Source organism: Lissotriton helveticus, chromosome 1_1, assembly GCF_964261635.1.
Source record: "Lissotriton helveticus chromosome 1_1, aLisHel1.1, whole genome shotgun sequence".
Taxonomy (NCBI): Eukaryota; Metazoa; Chordata; class Amphibia; order Caudata; family Salamandridae; genus Lissotriton; species Lissotriton helveticus.
In genome coordinates, this window is record NC_136057.1 from 1,657,790,619 (window position 1) to 1,657,805,503 (window position 14,885).

Here is a 14,885-nt window from a genome sequence, read left to right on the forward strand (position 1 = left end):
GGAAAGGGAGGGAGAGGGAGAAGGAGGGAGGGAGAGGGAGACAGAGGGAGTGAAAAGGAGGGAGGGAAAGGGAGGGAGAGGAAGGGAGAGAGAGGGAGAGGAGGGAGACAGAGGGAGGGAAAGGGAGGGAGAGGGAGGGAGAGCGAGAGAGGGAGGGAGAGCAAGAGAGGGAGGGAGAGCGAGGGAGGGAGAGGGAGGGAGGGAAAGGGAGGCAGGGAAAGGGAGGGAGACAAAGGGAGGGAAAGGGAGGGAGAGGGAGAAGGAGGGAGGGAAAGGGAGGGAGACAGAGGGAGAGCGAGGGAGGGAGGGAAAGGGAGGGAGAGGGAGGGAGGGAGAGCAAGGGAGGGAGGGAAAGCAAGGGAGGCAGAGGGAGGGAGAGCGAGAAGGAGGGAGGGAAAGGCAGGGAGGGAGGGAGAGCAAGGGTGGGAGGGAAAGGGAGGGAGAGGGAGACCGAGGGAGGGAAAGGGAGGGAGAGGGAGACAGAGGGAGGGGTAGAGGGAGACAGAGGGAGGGAGTGGGAGGTATAGGGAGGGAGAGGGAGGGAGGGAGTGGGAGGTAAAGGGAGGGGGAGGGAGGGTGACAGAGGGAGACAGAGCGAGGGAGACAGAGCGAGGGAGACAGAGTGAGGGAGACAGAGTGAGGGAGACCTCAGAGTGAGGGAGAGGGAAGGAGAGAGAGGGAGACCTTAGAGCGAGGGAGTCCTCAGAGTGAGGGAGACCGAGGGAGACCTCAGAGTGAGGGAGACCTTAAAGTGAGGGAGAGGGAAGGAGAGAGAGGGAGACAGAGGGAATGAGGGAGAGGGAAGGAGAGGGAGGGAGACAGAGTGAGGAAGAGGGAAATAGAGTGAGGGAGAGGGAAATAGAGTGAGGGAGAGGGGAATAGAGTGAGGTAGAGGGAAACAGAGTGAGGGAGAAGGAAACAGAGAGAGAGTGAGTCAGTCAGAGTGAGTGAGACAGAGGAAGAGAGGGAGTGAGACAGTCAGGGTGAGTGAGACAGAGGGAGAGATGGAGAGAGGGAGTGAGAGGGAGTGAGAGAGTCAGAGTGAGTAATACAGAGGGAGACAGAGAGAGAGAGGGAGAGAGAGGGAGGGAGAAAGAGGGAGGGAGAGGGAGAAAGAGAGGGAGGGAGACAGAGAGAGATGTGTGCATGCCAGGTCTGGTGGCTCAGTGGACGAAGGCGTCCGCTGCAGGGACCTGTGATCAACCTCATGGTCACAGTTTTTTTTTGTTGCTCTAGCTCCGCCCCCTTCCCCACTGACCCCGCCCCCACCGGTGCGGCCCTCTGACACAAAGCACACTGTAAATTTGGTCCCTGAGAGAAAGTTTGTGAGTACTCATGTGCTAAACCATTTACGACAAGGACCCCACTAATCCAGATCTCATAGTTCGTGGTTAGTCCAGTTGTTATTTTTATTGGTGATTATTGGGATTACACTTGTTCTGGCATTCCATTCAATTACCCATGTTTCTATGTGGAAGACTACATTAATAAGAGTCAAATGTGAATGTTATTGGGGCTTATTGTGTTCATACAAATAGTTGGTGGGATGAATAGACTAGAGGAGATTTGATATTGTTGGGATGCAGGAATATGGTTTAAACGAAGGAGAGATTTGATCTATGACATGAGGTATGGACAGTTTTCAGAAATATAATAGATTAAGGTGGATAGTAATGAGACGTATAATAGTAGGCAAAGTAAGGAGAGGGTAATTAATTCTTATCATGCCCAGTCTCTGCCATTGTGCTTGTACCTACACACGCAGACTGATCCATCCAAATGTATATGTTACATAAAATAACTTTCTGATTTGCTTGTTTGTGGACAACAACAATTGGATTTCAGGGCAATTCACTAGTCAGTGGAAATCTTTTGAGCCCCGAGTCCTTCCATGTGTTGGGACTGGGATACTCCAAGATGTTTATGTTATCACACTTTTATGTCCCTTATCAAATTCGTATAATCTGCAGTAGCGCAGTAGTTAATCAGAAATTAGCTTCCCTATAGGAAACAATGGCAAACTTGCTGTAGAAGACCACAGTTTAGGTACAAATAATAATGCAGTGTTATGTGCGCTTTACATTACATTTACATTTACATTTACAAATAATAATGCAGTGTTATGTGCGGTGTAACAGCTGATTTACAAGATCATGATGTTGACATTAGAAAAAAGTAAGATTAGATGGAAAGTTTGATTTACTGGTGATTTTGTGATACCATTTTAAACAAAAGAGCTGGGTGCCTTTAATATGATTTGGGAGGGATACTGATGGTATTCATTGCCTGAACAGAGGAGCTGAGAAAGAGCATGACAATGTAGCTGACAAGCCACTGTACTATTGCTTGATAAAGCCTTTTTAGGTCTCGACTATTATATCCCGCAGGGATTAATAGCTCGAACCTATAGCAGGGGAAACAAACTTCTTGAACAAGCGGATAGCGTCCAGTTCATGTGGTGCACTCGTGTGAGACGCGCGTGCACGGCAAACCCATCAGCCTCGCACCTGGCTTCAATGAACCAGCCACGTCACACCACCATTTGTCTGTCCCCAATCACACTTCAAGGTCTGCCGCTCCACACCCCCCACCACTCTCCTACTTCCCTCCCACCTCCCACGGCCGCTCTTTCCATTCACGCGCTTCTTTTATCACCAGTGCCTCTTGGTCATCTGCCACCACATTCCCATATTTAATAGCTCTTCTTGTTAGGTCTTGCCTTGCCTATCCCTTAAGCGATCGCAATGGCGAGAGATTTAGTAAGAGGGGCATTTGGAAGTGCTGCCAACGGATTGTGTGTCGCTTACGCGCACAATCACGCGCTTTGTGCACATACTTCCAATTGCCAACATGCATCTGTGAGCCACTTCATGCGCGAGCCGGCTCCTCTCCGCCCCCTTCCTTTCATTGCCTTTTGATCTGCATCTGTGAGTCACTTCGTGCGCGAGCCGGCTCCTCTCCGCCCCCTTCCTTTCATGGGCCTCTGCATTTTGATCTTTATCTTTGACGAGTCTTCCTTCCTGTGCGCCGTCACCGCCACAAATGCCTGCAGTCTCTTCCACCGCTCCACAGAGCCACATTAAACTATAACACAGCCCGAAATACTCACAGTGAAAAACGCATGCCACAAAAGCCACCCCCTCATACCGCTCACCACACTGCTTATTAAAAAAATTATATTTCCTTGCAGTGTTATATAGCACCAACTCGACCTGAAGGGATCAGAGCGCTTTATCCCACTTCATTTAATAGCCCTCCCCCTCCCAGCACACGGGCCTCTGGCAGCTTATTACACCTTTGTAGCCACTTAATCTCCTCGTGTCGGCACCCCACACCTCCTACACCACTGCTTTTGTATATATATTTTTTGTGCAAAATTAAAAGCGTAAACTGGACCCGAATTGATCAGAGCGCTTTACATAAACAGCATTAAGGATGGACACATTACATTTTCAGGCATGGGGAGATGAAATGATTTGCACCAATCACAGGATGCTGAGCCGATACTCGAACCTAGTTCTCCATCTTGAAGGTAGGCTGCTCTGGCCATTATCCCACACCTGACCGCTGCTCAGTGGACTGTTTACTTCCTGCACTGGCTTCATGAAAGGCTTACAGCTGCAGTTTCAATTACCATGCTCTTTGCTTCTGTGTTTATTAAGCTTCTGCCACCACAATCTCCTCGTGCTGACCTCTCAGCCAACACAGTTGTTTTTTGCACCTTTGCCGCCACTTAATATCCCTGTGCCACCCTCACCAAGCCACCCATTCATACCGCTCACCACACTGCTTATTTAAAATTATATTTCTTTGCAGTGTTATATAGCACCAACTCGACCCGAAGGGATCAGAGCGCTTTATATGATCACCAGTTACATTACAGATGGACACATTCCTTTTTCAGGTACAGGGAGATTAGGTTTATTTATTATTATTTATTCATTTTAAGGTTTTATAGAGCGAGAACTTGACCCGTGAGGGTATCAGAGCGCTTTACATATTCAAAGGGTAGTATAGAGCGTAGTATATCACAAGACCTGTACATCACAGAGCTTACAGAGTTGAGGGGCCATAAGGTAGGCAGGAGATTCCAACAATACTATACATTTGGGGAAGGAGAGACTATACATCGGGGCATTTTACAGGGACATGAGTCATACAATAGGCAGGAAATCACACGAGTACTGTACAAGGTCGCAGGATGAGGCAATAGTCTCTTAGGTAGCTGAGGAGCAGGTTTATCCAATGAATTTACTCATGAGGAAGGATTTGGCCTCTTTTTGGAAGCGTGCAAGGGAGGGAGTGCCATATTCTTGGTGCAGATCCGGCGAAGGATCGGTTGTAAGTTTTTGTTTTCCTAAAGCGTGCAGGCCGGAGGAGGAGGGTGTTAGCCGATCGTGAGTTTCTGCTTCCTCTAGATAACACAAGCTTCTGTGGAAGATACGCAGGGCAGTTAGAGTGTAAGGCCTTGTGTGTGATGCATGCCAGTTTGAGGTGGATCCTAGCCTCGACGGGAAGCCAGTTCAAAGCTTTCAAGTGAGGAGTGATGTGATCGAATTTTCTAGAGCCTGTAAGAAGTCTGGCGGCTGCATTGAGGCAGGTTTTTAAGGGAGCCAGCGAGATCTTAGGTAAGCCGGAGTGGGTGGAGCAACCATATACCAGTCGAGAAATAACTAATGATTGGACTGCTAGTTTTAGGTCAGGAGCGTCACGAAAAGGTTTCAATTTCCATAGGTAGCTCAGGTGGAATCTGGCAGATTTGGCCATTGCGTTGACATGATCTCGCATGTTCAAATTGAGGTCCAAGGTGATACCCAGAGATTTGGCCGAATCCACAATGGTTGGAGAACAGTTTAAGGCAGTGATGGCTTTAATCCATGTCTGGATCTCAGGGTTGTTCTTGGGCGGGGAGATTAAAAGGAACTCAGTTTTCCTAGCATTGAGTTTAAGTTGGTTTGAGGAGAGCCATCTGACGGTCAGCTTCAGGGCCTCATTCAAGGTGAGGATCTCCGCAAGGGAGGAGATTTTTATGTAGATCTGAGTGTCATCAGCGTACATATGGAAGGAGATATTTGAGGTGCGGAGGACTTCGGCAAGGGGTTCGAGATAGAGATTGAAGAAGTTGGGGGACAACGTTGATCCTTGCGGGACTCCCACCGTGACCATGGAGGGGGCGGAGAGTTCGCTGTTGATTAAGAATCTCTGAGATCGGCTTGAAGGTAGGAGCTAAACCAGTCAAGGACTGTACCATCGAATCCCATTCTCAGTTTAAGGCGTTCGAGTAGCATCTCGTGGTTGACCGTGTCGAAGGCGGAGGAAAGATCAAGGAGGATCAGGAGACAGGTTTTATCTTGGTCAAGGGCTAGAAGAGCATCATCGACAACGTGGAGCATGGTGGTTTCAGTACTGTGACCCTGTCTGAATCCAGATTGGCAGTCGTCGAGTAGATGTAAGTTGTTGATGTGGTGACTTAGCTGTGTTTGGACACACTTTCCCAGCACTTTGGCCAAGAGAGGAATGTTGGAAATTGGTCTAAAGTTGTCTGGGGAGGCTGGGTCCAATGACGGCTTTTTCAGAATGGGGAGGACTTGGCCAGCTTTCAGTGAGGCCGGTATTGATCCCTGTCGGAGAGAGGCGTTGATTATCCCAGACCAGCTGGGAATAATAGATTTGGCAACGGTTGTGAGACAGTTTGAGGGGAGCGGGTCGTTGAAATGGTTGTTAGGGTTCAGGGTTGAGAGGATTTTAGCGACAGCGTGTTCATCATAGGGTGTGAATTCGGACCAGTGTGCTTGATTCTTCGGGGCGGACCATGGCAGCAAGGGGAGAGACGTTGGAAGGTCAAGGTTCGGAGGGGGGAGTGAGGCAGCCTTGAGTTCGATATCTAGGGATTTATTTTGTTTGCGAAAAATGAGGAGAAGTCCTCGGAGGAGATGAGAGACTTGGGGGTTTCTTTCGTTGTTTTGGACAGTTTGTTCGATTGAAGTTTGACCATCTCAAAGAGTTTGCGAGGTCTGTTCTGGGCATTTCCTAATTCCGCCCTGAAAAATTCCTTTTTTGAGTTGATGATATTCTTGTTGTAAGTATTTCTGGCCTGGCGAAGAAGTTTGAGGTTATCTGCCGAGGGGTGCTGTCTCCAGATTCTTTTGGGGCTTGGTCATCCAAGATGTTCGACATTGTAACAGAGTAGTGATCATTTAGCTCACTGACCGAGGTGATGTGGTGGGGGTGAGGTCAGATTTGCAGCGAATCTCAAGTTCATTGAGGTCAAGGTTTTTAGTGTCTCTAGCCCAGCGTTTAGGGAGCACCGGTTGTGGTGTCCATGACCTGCGTGTGCCAGGTAGCAGGAAGGTGATGGCATGGTGGTCTGACTAATCACAAGGGTCAATCGATATGAGTTTGACGGTTGTCTCCTTGGAGATGATCCAGTCTAGAGTGGCCCCTTTCGAGTGGGTTGGGAGGGGCCTAGCTTGGGTCAGGGCTAGATCAGACATGAGGTCTTTGATGGTGTTGACATCAGGGTCGTTGGGGTCATTCCAGTGCAGGTTGAAGTCGCCGAGGAAAATGTCTTTGGTGTTGGGGGAGTACTTGGTTGTGATGACTTCCATGAGGTAGTCGGTGAAGAATTCGTTAGTGCCCGGGGGGTGGTAAAAAACTGTAAAAGTTACATAGATGGATGGTGTTACTACGGACTGAGAGTGCTAGGTATTCGCAGGAAACAGTGGAATCTGTTAGAAGCTCTGTGACAAGGAGGTTAGAGCGATGGATGCAGGCGATTCCGCCACTTTTTTGTTATGTGGTCTGTCTAGTCTGGCAAAGTTAAAGTTGGGGGGGATTAAGAGATTGAGGCATGGGGATGATGCATCATTAAGCCATGATTCTGTTAGAATGGCTACGTCTGTGTTGTTGTTCAGAATGAGAGCAGCGACATCGGCTGCATGCTTTACTGCGGAACGGCAGTTGATTAAAAGCCCAGACAGATCAGAGAGGGGGGTGGTAGCAGAGTTCGGGATGGACAGGGGTACGGGTGCAAGGTTACTTGTGATCGCCCTTCTGTTGCGGAGGGGGCGGATCTTAATGGGTCAATAGCGACCGTGCAGATGGGGTAAGCGGCACTCACGTCAGGTAGACAAGGAGAAGGTAGGGTCTGCGTTATGGTCATTGAGAAGATCCTGGATTTACTTTTCAGTGAGGTCTTGTGAGTTAGTTGAGAAGAGGGAAAAGTTGTAGGAGAAGGCGAGGTCGACGGTTTCCTCATAAGATAGGCAGCTAGTGTGCTTGCGGGGCGGAGATGTCTCAAGGCTGTCGGTAGAGGGCGTTTTGGAAGCTCTGGGATAGGAAGGGAGGGCAGCTGAGGCATGAGGTTTGAGAGAGAGAGTTCGGCGAGGTTTAGGAGGTTGGTAAGATCGAGGATGGAGGAGTGGAAGCTCTGAATTATTTTGGAGGCTTGTGAATGCAGAGACTGGATAGCTGTGGAGGGGGGGTTGGAGGGTGAGGGTGGGTGTGGGTGTGCGATGGGTCATGGGGGGTTGGCTTGAGTGTTAGCGGGGCTGGCGTGGTCTGCAGCCGCGGGAGTCATTGGGGAGGGGGGGTTTGGGGGGCAAGGGTGGGCTGTGTGAGGAGCCGTGGATGGGATGACATGACCTGCTGCAGGAAGAGTCACTGTGGAGGAGGGGGTTGGAGGGCAAATGTTAGCGTGGCTGGCATGACCTGCGGCGGTGGGAGTTGCTGGGGAGGGGGGTAGGGGGGCAAGGTTAGGCTGTGTTGGGAGCCATGGTGTGGTTCTGAAAAATATGGATCCGTAATAGTACCGGACTCGAGAATAAAAACTTCGTCGAAATAGGACGAATTTGGTATCAAAGGACCGGAAATGACGAGTACATCAAGCACGTATATTTTCAGTATATTCGAGTGACAATTGCGCCTCGAAATCGTCATTTACCTTCTGAACCCTCAGTTGCATGTTGCCCTCTACATAGGCCTTAATCCAGTCGAATTTGATTCCACAAGGACACGTACTCCTTAATCGACTTCTTCCTGACCCCAGTACAAGTTAGAACCATTGCCCCAGGCCGAGCTCGTTAGGTCAGTTCCCTCCCAGTGGCCAAGCAAGATAGTATCTAGGCCCAACCGGCCATAAAACCATTTCAGCACGCACACCTGCCATATCTCGCTTCGTGTGGAAGAATTCAGGGATTCCCAAGTGTGCAGAGAATGTTGTCAAGAATTGCATGGTATGTCTGAAACACAATCCTGGTAGGGGAACCCCAACTCCAGCTGGTCATTTTGCACCTCCTACGTATCCGTTCGAGGTTTTGCAGCTAGATTTCATACACATGGAGAGGTGCAACAACTTAAAATATGTGCTCGTGGTTGTTTGCGCCTTCTCAAGGTGGGTAGAAGCCTATCCCCTAAGGGACAATACTGCCTTGTCCACAGCGAAAGCCCTTGTGAAAGAGTTCTTCCCCAGGTTCGGAATGCCTAGAATGGTCTGGTCGGACAACGGAAGTGAATTTGTGGGTTGTGTGATGAAACGAGTGTGTGAAGGGCTAGGCATTAGTCAGAAGTTCCACGCTGCAAATCACCCCCAATCAGCTGGATTAGTGGAATGTTACAATGGCACGCTTAAACTTAAATTGGCCAAAATCCAAGCGAGCACGGGTCTTAAATGGCCCGACGCTCTACCCTTAGCACTCCTGTCCACCAGAATGACTGTGCATTCGCGAATGAAACTCAGCCCCTATGAAATAGTCTTTGGTCGGCCAGCCAACATATGGGGAGTGCCTAGGCCCACGAAGTTTAGCGAGCTGCAACACCCCATTTTGCTCGACTATCTGTATGAATTGACGGCTAAATTGCGTGTTTTATATCAACAGGTCCACAACACCTTGCCTCCGGTTTCCGAGACACCGGGTCACTCCATTGACCCTGGCTCCTGGGTTCTGGTCAAGAATTTCCAGAGGACAAGAAACGACCAGCCCAGATGGACCGGACCTCACCTCGTCCTCCTGTCTACAAGGTCGACTGTTAAAGTGGAGGGGAAGCCCAATTGGGTCCACGGGATCCACTGTAAGAGAATACCTTTCCCTCTGCCACATGACCAATGGGTCCGAACAGGAGGCACTGACTCAAAGCGCACAACTGATGAACGCGTAAAAGAAGCTAAACGCGATTGTGACAGTAAGGACATTTTTCAAGAAACTACGCCGCCATCAGAACAATTGAACTCTGTGGAACCTGAGCTACTATTTCCGGACCAGACAGCACCCGGGAAAAGACGCTATAATCTACGACCGAGAAAAACAGACTAAAGTAAAAGTGATTTATTCTTTGATCCGAGAGAAAAACCTGTGGACTAATAAAATAATAAGTTTTTCCTTCCAAAGTGCTATTTTGAAAATGCAGATTCTCCCATCTAGGTAACTTGCTTATTTTTGTTTTTTCGAACCGCCATCCGGGTTCCGCTGCTAGGGTCGCGGTTGATTAAAGACTTTTGGGTGCAGCTGACAACAATAGGTTGCTGGTTCCAGTTGGTCGAAGGGAGCCACCCTAGACTGACGGAAGCATCCTTTAGCAGAAACAACCTACCGCCGCGGGCAGCACCTTAGAGAGGATGGAGTTTCCTGATGTGGAGAGAGCTGCCAAACAAACGAATTTTAAGCAGAGACTTTTGAAAGCAATGAGAAAGAAAATTTTTATAATGATGTGTATTTTTATGATATTTAGCGTAATGGTGTTTTTGATAAGCTATGTTTTATTCTCTTCTCATATGAAATTCACGCCTACTACATCGCCCATACCTCCCCCTACTGTTTCCTCTCATTCTTTCCACTCTTTGCCTGACCACGAATCAAATAGGAGATTAGAGTTCATTAATAACTCCTTCGTTCAGCTATTACACCAACACCAACTTGTAATGAACACAACCAACTGTTGGGTGTGTGGTCTCATGCCCCACACCACGGATAGAGGTATCCCCTATTTGGTCCTGCCATTTAGTCACAATGGGTCAGTATGGGCATATAGGACAATGTTCATATATGCACGAGAAATCCAACCCCTACGTTCTGTAAAAGACAACCTCAAGACTAGCGCCCTAGTGAAGGGTATAGTTGACATGATCAAGGAAGTGACTTCTTACGAAGATACCCCGGACGATGAGATACTTGCATATGTAGGTTGGAATGTGACCGGATATGGCGCTACATTGAGTGAGAAACAGCAAGCCAAGAGATCGTCCCCTATCTGGATCGTACCCCATCAAGGTCACCTGTGTCTGCAAGGTATTGGTAGGAATCCCAGAGCTCAGCTAGGGAAGAGTGTCTGCACAGAAACGTACGTTTTTGGATCTCAGACTTCCCCTGCCTTTTTAGCCGCAAAGGGTACTTATTTCATCTGCCACGATAGAGCCTATACATGGTTGCCCCCTGACTTCTCGGGCTCATGTTTTGTTTCATTCCTGTTACCCCCCACCTACACAGCAGCGGCGGACTACCATCGGACAAGGGTAGTTAGAGGTGTTCTGAGTAAAGAAGACACTGCGGGTCAAGAATTTGGTGACTTCGCAATGGGTATTCTGCCGTTCTGGGGAGCCATGGTTAACAGCAGAAACATAAGGCAATTGACGAGGGTAGTTGAATCCACCGTGATTGAGACTGCCGGTGCCCTTAGTAACCTGACTGCTGAGCTCCAGTCGGATCGACTGATGACCCTTCAGAACCGGGTCGCTTTGGATGTAATACTTGCGGACCGGGGTGGAGTATGCAAATTGATCCAGTCCAGTTGTTGCATCTTTATTCCAGATAATGCTCCAACAGTATACAGGGCCATCTCCAAACTACATAAGATTTCCGAATCTATTCATGTGGATAAAGGAGATTGGTCATTAATGGGATGGTTCTGGGGGCTGATATCTGCCTGGGGATGGAAAATTCTGATGGTCATTGGGATGGTCTTAGCCATTCTTTTCCTGTTCTGTCTATGCATACAGTGTGCTCCTGCAATATGTGGCCTCTGTGCTACATCATGTGTAAGGAAGCCTGTGTCAAGACACGAACTCAGCACTAGAATGATGTTGCAGCAACACCTCAATGACTTTAGGAATATAGATCTGGACTCAGATTAACATGAGAATAGATTAATTGCCTATGTAAGGGCAAAAGGAGGGTCTGTGGTTCTGAAAAATATGGATCCGTAATAGTACCGGACTCGAGAATAAAAACTTCGTCGAAATAGGACGAATTTGGTATCAAAGGACCGGAAATGACGAGTACATCAAGCACGTATATTTTCAGTATATTCGAGTGACAATTGCGCCTCGAAATCGTCATTTACCTTCTGAACCCTCAGTTGCATGTTGCCCTCTACATAGGCCTTAATCCAGTCGAATTTGATTCCACAAGGACACGTACTCCTTAATCGACTTCTTCCTGACCCCAGTACAAGTTAGAACCATTGCCCCAGGCCGAGCTCGTTAGGTCAGTTCCCTCCCAGTGGCCAAGCAAGATAGTATCTAGGCCCAACCGGCCATAAAACCATTTCAGCACGCACACCTGCCATATCTCGCTCACATCTTTCTTCACTCCTTTCTCCTCACTTATTTTATGGTGGGGAGGTGACCATTTCTATTAGGGGTCCAGCGATATCTGATGAAATGTTGGGCCTTGCCGGATGATTTGTTATGGGCAGCACAACGTGAAATATGTACATGTCATCATGACTCTGCTTTTCTTTTTGTAATCAGTAACCATAAATGAAATACCGCGCACCCAAGGAATGTTTCGCCAAAGGGTGAATATTAGGTATAAGAAGAGAAGCCTGACTTCATGAAAGTGTGCAGTCTCCTGAATATACTTGTATCGTACTTCTAGGACCCTGTCACCTTGGTTGCAGCCAATAAACTAATCTTTGACTTCACCTGGAAGACTCTGAAGTTTCTGTGGGTCTGACTCAGGAGAACCCGAGGTCTTTGGTGTGTTGATCCCCTGGCACCGCTGGGTTACCGGTTCGGCACCGGTTCCTAAAAACCCAGTACCTCAATGGAAAGGGGGATATGGTGGCGGGGCTGGCATGACTTGCGGCGGCGGGAGTCGCTGGGGAGGGGGGGTAGGGTGGGCTGTGTTGGGAGCCATGGAAAGGGGGGCTATGGTGCAAGTGGGGCTGGCAGGACCTGCTACAGGAAGAATCACTGAGGAGGGGGAGGTTGTAGGGTGAGGGAGGGCCGTGTTGGGGGTCTTAGAGCGGGTGACTTGAGTGTTAGCGGGGCTGGCTTGATTTGCCACAGGACAAAATGGAGATGACGTAATGGTCTTAGCGTCTGAGTGGGGAGCAAGGCGGGAGGAGACCAGGGGTTCAGCGTTTATTTCGCTCAGGGTGGTTGTGGGAGGCTTGATATGTAGGAGGTGTGCTGTGATGGAAGCCATGGATTCCGATTGGGGATCAGGGACGAATGGAATCACGGGTCTCAGGTCCGAAGTGTTAAGGAGGCTGGTAGGATTATTGAGGGGGTTGCGGTGTTCCATGGTGGGTTGGGGATCATGGACGGGTGGAATCGCGGGTCTCAGGTCCGAAATGTTAAGGAGGTTGGTAGGAATAGTGAGGGGGTTGTGGTGTTCCATGTTGGGCAGGGGTGTTGGAGTAAGGTTAGGCTGTGAATTGTTTGGCGTCCCTGTGACGTGGTTACGGAGAGTGGTAAAAAGATCTGAGAATTTTTCAAGATTTTTTGTTGAGGCTTGGATCAGTACAATGCCGCTCTTGTAGAGGGTGATTGTGAAGGCAGCTTGAAGGGTTGCTGATGGGACTATTGTGAGCTTGGTGCCATGTGGAATGATCCTGGAATAGCGTACATTAAGGAGTGTTGTAAAGGTATTGCGCCAAGCGGTGATTCTATTGGAGTAGAAAACGAGGTCATTAGTGATGAAGCCAATGTCCGCACAGAAGCGAAGGTCCGAAATCAGGGTTTCGGGGTAGTTTTTCAGGGTGAGGTGTTTGTAGGCTTTTGAGGCGCCTTTTGAGAGGTTTGGGGGGTAGACCAAGGTGTAAGCGATTGACCCAGAGGTAGTTAGACCAGGGCCCACCATGTTGTCTTGGAATGGGCACACTCGTGGGGACCTGGGACCTGGGATCAGTGAACGGCGGTCATTGTGGACATGGCCATAAGGATAGCGGTGCTTGAAGGGGGGGTAACGGCTTGTCTTGGTTGTTGAGAGGATAAGGACAGTCGGTGCCACTTCAAGATGGCCGCTCCAAGATTGAAGGAGTGAGTAGTCCCTTTTCTGTTTCAGTGGTTAGTGGATGAGTAGTCCTCTTACAGTTACTGCAGTCACTCTGTGCCACTACAAGATGGCCGCCCCAAGATTATAGTGTGCAGAACTCTTTCTGTTTCCGTAGCTAGTGGTTGCGCAGTCCTCTTTCAGTTACTGGAGGCTGAGATTGAGTAGTCCTCTTTTATTTATAGCAGATTGAGGGCAAGCTTGATTAAGGTCCAGTTAGGGGACCTGGTTTGTTTAGAGGAGCAGTCCTCTTTCTATGGACTCTGTCCATGGGCTGCCATTTTGAGTCCGTTTTGTAGGGTTTATCTGTTTTTATTCAATTAGCTTAAATAAAAAAAAAAATATTTTTATATTTAGGTGGGTCCGGGTACATGAGGTTGTAGAGGCTGCCTTATGAGAATTAGGAGAGGTACGGAGCTGACGAATGACGATTGGCTGCGCGTAGCAGATAAAAATAAAGCAGTGCTCGAGGGTCAATAGAGAGCTCCAAGTCGGCAGCCGAGCATTTCTTTGCATGCCTCATAGCCGCTCAGCCCGCGTGCAGTATGGAGCCTGAAAGTGGCTGGGGGCGCCATGAGATGAGCTCCCCGGGACCTTAGGTAAGATCAGTGAGGTTGGGGCTGCAGCGGGGCGGAGTTCAGCGGAGCGGGAGGCGAGCAACCGGGAAAAAGCTGCGGTGCCTCAGGGGCACGGGCGAGGATCCGGAGAAGAGGTCAGGAGAGGTCCAGACTTTCGGAGAGGTGGGGGTCGGGCGAGTTCAGGAGACACAGTCAGGCGGCAATCTCCGCTTATAGGGGGAAGGGGGTCAGGGGGCCACCCTTACCTTGTACCACCTGCGGTGAAGATCCCAGTCGACGCAGTCCCCGCCAGCAGCAGTCACGCTTATAAAGGGACGGGGGGGCAGGGGGCCACCCTTATCTTGTAGATCATCGCACAGCAGCGCACAGCCCAGTCGATGAAGTCCCCACCAGCGTCAGGGGAGCGGCAGCTTCGTCTCGAAAAGATCTCTCGGGTCGGGTGGTGGGCAGCTGGCCCCGGAGGGCAAGCAAAAACGATCCAGAGAAGAGGGCAGAGTCCCAGGCTGGAGAGGGCAGCAGGCGACCCTCGAGGAGTCCGGAGCTCAAACGGCTACGTAGAGGTCCGTGGGCTTTGGTGCAAGGTAATGGGAATAGTCCTTGAATTCGCAGATATTCCGAAACAGTCAGAACTGTGCGATGCGCGAGGTTTTCAGGGGATTTACACAGATTGTGATCCCTAACCCCAGGAGCACTGTAGAGGAGCTCCTTCTCCGTCGGCCATCTTGGTTTGCACACAATCACAGGATGCTTGAGCCAACGCCGAGATTCGAACATGGTTCCCCAACTTCACGGTCGGCTGCTTTGGCTGTTACGCCACATCCGGCCGCTGCTCCCTCCCCTCCTGTTCCTCTCTCTTTCCTCCTCCTCATGTGGTCCCTCAATCTAGGCACTTCGTGCGCCAGCCGGTTCCTCCCCGCCCCCTTCCGTACATGGGCCTCTGCATTTTGATCTTTATCTTTGACGAGTCTTCCTTCCTGTGCGCCGTCACCGCCACAAATGCCTGCAGTCTCTTCCACCGCTCCACAGAGCCACATTA

At 49.7% G+C, this 14,885-nt stretch overlaps 1 protein-coding gene across 1 annotated transcript in view; it reads right to left on the bottom strand.

The window, feature by feature from the left end:
• The window catches only part of LOC144829898 (retinol dehydrogenase 7-like), a 451,309-nt gene extending 436,732 nt beyond the window's left edge, over positions 1-14,577 (bottom strand). Inside the window, exon 1 of the mRNA XM_078688866.1 lies at positions 14,095-14,577. The gene's annotated coding sequence lies outside the window, so the exon portion shown is untranslated. The remainder of the gene's footprint in view (positions 1-14,094) is intronic.
• Between the last annotated feature and the right edge of the window lie 308 nt (positions 14,578-14,885).